This window comes from Microtus pennsylvanicus, chromosome 8, assembly GCF_037038515.1.
Source record: "Microtus pennsylvanicus isolate mMicPen1 chromosome 8, mMicPen1.hap1, whole genome shotgun sequence".
In the NCBI taxonomy this organism is placed as follows: domain Eukaryota; kingdom Metazoa; phylum Chordata; class Mammalia; order Rodentia; family Cricetidae; genus Microtus; species Microtus pennsylvanicus.
The window spans coordinates 105,236,464-105,242,032 of NC_134586.1; positions in this window are offsets into that span (position 1 = coordinate 105,236,464).

The window sequence follows — 5,569 nt, forward strand, 5'->3', positions numbered from 1 at the left end:
AATGGGAGGTGGTGGCGGGGAGGAGGCAGAAATCTTTAATAAATAAATTAATTAATTAAAAAAAATAAAAAATAAAATAAAAGACAGGCTATGTATGTGCCATCAAAGATGGGGCCAAAGAGGTACTTTATTTGATATTGTAGGAAGACATTTGAGAGATTTTAATTTTTTTAAAATATTTAAATTTATAAAGCTATGGGACAATTGTGCTCTAAAATGTTTTATATTGTTAATATTTGGACTTAAAAGGTTAAAAATTAGGGTTAGAGTCATAAGCACCAAATGGTAACCAGAAACTGGAATGTTCATTTCTTGTAATGCAGCAAGACAATGAGCTGTGCAGTCTGCCAAAGGACTCGGGACGGTTTCTCAATCCTTTGGGTCTTGACCCTTTGGGGGTTAGAAATAAAACCTTTTTACAGGGGTAGCTATAGCCAACTTGTTAGTTTATTTTATATATAAAAATCAAGCCTTACAAAAAATAAAAATCAAGCCTTGATATGGGTCTAAAAAACGATCTGAGGATATAAAAGCTTATAAGCTTTAAGAGTGTCAAAAATTATTTGAGAGGTAAATGCAAGGTATAAAAATATAAACAAATAATTTAAGATATAAAAAGAGTTTCAGATTGTTTTCCCCTTCTATGACCATAATTCAGAGTTTAGCATTTAATAGAGTTCCAATAAGTTGATAGAGCAGTGACTACTTCCTGCTCAGTCACAAGCTCAAGATTTTGGATTATTTTGGTTGCCATCTAAATATAAATTTAAAGGTGCTTCTCCTCAGGCCAAAATATCTCTTTCCAATCTATACCTGGCTCTCAGTACAGAACAAAAACATACATGCTTCTAACCCAAATCGTCAGTTTCTGCTAGGACTCAAATGAGTCCAGTCCTGATGTTTTACAGACACCCATTACCTGCTTTTTCTGCTATGTGGATTTCAGTACATGGTGTGGGAAGTCCTTCTGTCTATGTTGTGCTTTTATTGGTTAATGAATAAAACTGTTTCAGTCAGGGGCTTCGCAGAATAGGGCAAGGCAGGAGTTCCAAGCAGACAGAGGAGGGGAGAGTAGGCACCTGGGCAGACAGACTCCAGAACTTTTCCCTGTAAGCCACAGTCACATAGCAATACACAGATTAATAGAAATTAGTTCATTTAAGATATGAACTAGCCAGAAATACACTTAAGCTCTTGGCCAAACAGTATTACAAATAATGTAGTTTCTGTGTGATTATTTCAGTTCTGGGCAGCCGGGATATGAACAAGCATCTTCCGACAAGTATAGATTTGTAATATTAATGTATCTAAAACTTTTATTTCCTTTCATAAAATAAAAATTCATATAGGCTTCAGAAAAAACCTAGAACCACTTCTCACAGAACAAAATGATTCCAGGTAAGTACAACCTAAGTTTTCCCCATCTGTCTATTCCTGAAGATGAGAATTTTCTTTTCCCTGGTCTTGGGACTCCTCCCCTTCCTGAAAGCTTCAAATGTAATATTTTCACCTAAGTTCATAAATTTTAACTTCTGTTCCTAGTTTAAACTTGTCTCAACAGGTTTCCACTTGACTGACAGGCACAGTCAAGCATCAGCTGCTGACTACAACCTGCTCCGAATGACTGTGAGCCCTGATGTGGGCTGATGCTCCCTGTCTCTTCAGCACAGTGAACAAACCAGAAGCTTCTGATAAATGCCTCATTGCCTGAATTCCCTCCTTTATCCTTGACCAACATTTCAGTCTACATGGGTCCTGATAACAATGACCCAATGTCAGCTCAAAGTAGTTACAGAAAAGAACACATTGTCCCATGCTCCCTACCCAAAATAGGTTGAAATGCTAAGACAAGGGGGAACTCCCTGGCATGGGGAACAAAAATGGCTACCTATAGTGTCCTGACACATCAAGAAAATGGGACCAAAGTTGTCAATTAATGGATTTATTGACTAAAAATTGTTCTATAATAAGATTCTTTGGTTCTTTATGCAGAACCACAGAACCAAAGAGGACATTCGAGATTACAATTACAATTTGGTTGTACTCAAAGTTCAGAGATACAGGGCCTGGTAGCAGAGGATGGCCATTTACCTAGTGAAATCTGTTAAATAATGATTCTTAGGTCCCAATACTAATTGCAGGATAATTGTCTGTATTCTGTCAATCTTGTTTTAAATAAACGCTGATTGGCCAGCCAGTAAGTATAAGTGGGTCAACCAGACAGGAAGTAGAGGTGGGGTGATGAGAACAGGAGAATGCTAGGAAGGAGGAAGCCCATTTCTCCCAGTCCAGCCCAGACCACCGAAGAAGCAACATGTGACCTACCCTGCTGAGAAAGGTACCAAGCCATGTGGCTAACAAAGATAAAAATAATGGGTTAATATAAGCTACAAGAGCTAATAAGTAGCCTGAGCTAATGGGCCAATCAGTTTATCATTAATGCAGACTCTGTATGATTTTCTTTGGGAACTTGCAGGCTGTGGGGTACCAGGGAGGACAGAAACCCCAACAAGCCAGCCGTCACGTTACAACTACCCCCTTAAACAGGGGACAAATAGGACCCATGATTGGGTCCTTCCATTGGTACTTGTGGAGGGGGAATGTAGAACACAGCCATGACAAGCTCAACAGAGGCCTGAGGCTCAGTAGTTTACCCTAAGGCAATACCTGGTTCAAAGAAAGACCACAAACTGAGACCACCCAGGCACCACCCAGGAACAGACCATCCAAAGGAAATTCCTACCACTCTAACCATTGTAGATAGCATCACCTGCCAGCACACACCCATTGCTTTTCACCAGGACACCTGCAAATGTCAGCCAATAAGGGTTCTGAACCTTAGAAATCCCTCACCCTAACCTCAGCTATTATAAAATCCCTGCCCAACTGAGCTTGGGGCTCCCTGATCATGCCAATACATTGGACACACAGACAGTCCAAGTTTGAACTTGAATAAGAATAAAGGCTTTTTGCTTTTACATGCAGGACTCAGCCTCCTAGTTGGTTTTTGGGGGACTATATGGGCATAACATCTATAACTCCACTTCAGGGTATCTGACACCCTCCCACAGACATGCAAGTAAAACACCAAATGAACATAAAATAAAGATAATTTTTAATGGCATGAAAGTAGAAGGAGACAAGCTAGGCAGGGGAAGAAAGGGGACAGGGACAATAGCAGGTAACAGAGCTTGATTAGATCCAAATGCATTATATATGTCACAATGAAACCCATGATTAGGCATGATTGATATGTGTTAATTAAAAACATTAAAAGGAGAAGCAAGATGAGAACCAGCATCACTCTCTCTGCTTCCTGACTTTAGATACAATGTGGAAAACTGTCTTCTCTTACTGCCACCAGGCCTTACCCACCATGAGGGACCGTACCCCTTATTTTTTCTGAGACTGAGTTTGTCCCTGCATACCCCTAGCTTTCCTGGAACTCACTCTGTAGAACAGGCTGGCCTTGAACTCAGAGATCCATCTGCTTCTGCCTCCTGAGTGCTGCATGTGCCGCTGCCACCCAGAGAAGAACTGCACTCTCAACTGTGAACCAAACAGCCCTCCCTTCCTGAAGCTGCCTTCATTGGGTGTTCTGTCCCAGCAAGAAGAGTAACGAATATACAAACCAGTGTCAAGATGAAGTCAGTGCTGTGATAAAATCTGACAGGGTGGCTCCCAGGCTTTGGGCCTGGTTTGCAAGGGGAAGGAGGATAAGTTTTGAGCTTCCGTCTAGAAAAGTTCTAGAAAACCGTGAGTAGAGAGTGATGGGCCATAAGGGTAGGAGTTTGGACAATAGCGAGCTGAGAGCTATGCGGACAGGGGAGGCTCAGCAGGGACCAAAACTTTTTGGGGTCAGTCAGTGGTAGCACACACCTTCAACCCCAGCACTCAGTATGCTGAGGCAGGGGGATCTCTGAGTTTGAGGTCAGCCTGGTCTACCGAGTGAGTTCCAGGACAGCCAGGGCTACACAGAGAAATCTGTCTCAAACAAACAAACAAACAAAAACCTCTCTAGAGATCATTCATATTGTAATATGATAAAGAATCTTACTACAGGGCTAGAGAGATGACTCAGTGGTTAAGAGCACTGGTTGCTCTTCCCAGCACCCACATTGGCAGTTCACAACGGTCTATAACATCAGCTCTTGGGGACCTAATGCCCTCTTCTGGCCTCTACAGATGGCAGCCATGCATGTGGTGCATAGACAGCCATCTGTAATGAGATCTGGTGCCCTCTTCTGGCCTGCAGGCATACATGAAGGCAGAATGTTTATGCATAATAAATAAATCTTTAAGGAAAAAAAGAAATCTCACACTTGCATTAATTTCACAGGACTGCCTTGGTCCCACAAGATATGTCCTAAAGCAAGGTCCCAACCACGAATTTTTCTAATATAATTGTGGGCCGGTGGAGTGGCTCAGTGGCCTGATGATCTTAGTCTGATCCCGTGTGTGAAGGACAGAACTAGATCCTCAGTGCTATTCTCTGACCTCCTCGTGTGTACCATGACACATATGTACCTACACACACACACCAAGAGTAGTGATAGTAGTAATAGATTAGATATATGTAAATAAATATGTTTGTGAGGAATATTGCTGAAGGGAATCCCTACTGGAAAATGGCCACCAAGAGGGATTTTCCTGAGGTTAACCTCAGAGGCACACAGAGGTCACAGCAGCTGTGGTCCAGGCTCTATCTCAAACTGGCAGCAATGCTGAGCATCTTCCATCTGGCAATTCTTTTTCAAGCTTGAAAGATGCATAAAGTAAGGGGTACTCATCCCAAGAATAGTGGAGGCTTGCACTAAAATTCCAGAAAACCTCCGAGACTGAGCAGTGTGTGTCCAGCTAAGATTCCCTACTGGAGGACGTGCGAGGCGGTTACTTAAAACTGGGAAGATGAAGCCTCAGTTCCAGTGGAAATCAGAAGACGTTGGAGAGTCCATGTGAGCTTGGTAGGCAGAGCTGGAGAGGCGGGACTGCTGGAGCCCAGATGAGGTGACCTCAAGCTCCAGGTGCTAGCTATGGATGGAGCTGAAGTTTTGTGTTTTCCTGATGGCTTTTAGTATTGCTACACTCTCATTTCTCCCCTTTGTATTCTGTGTCCTGATGTATTGGAATATGCAACTTGCGTATTGATTTTATAGGAATGAGATCCCCATGAGAGACTGCCTTGATAGCTGGGTGGTGGTGGCACACACCTTTAATCCTGCACTTGGAAGGCAAAAGCGGGTAGATCACTGAGTTCAAGGCTAGCCTGGTCTACAAAAAGAGTTCCAGGACTACATACACAAAGAAATCTTGTCTCAGAAGAAAAAAAAAAAGACTTCCAAAAAAAGAGTAAATGAATTTTACATTGTGAGATAAAAAATGTGCCTATTGGGGCTACAGATGGGATGTTATATTTCAAAGTGTTATGTCCATGGGAGAGACAGCTCAGTGGCTAAGAACAATGACTTCTCATCTAGAGGACCTGGGTCTGATTCCCAGCAACCAGGTAGCAAGCAGTTCACAGTTGTCTGTGACTCCAGTCCCAGGAAGTCTCCACAGGACACACATG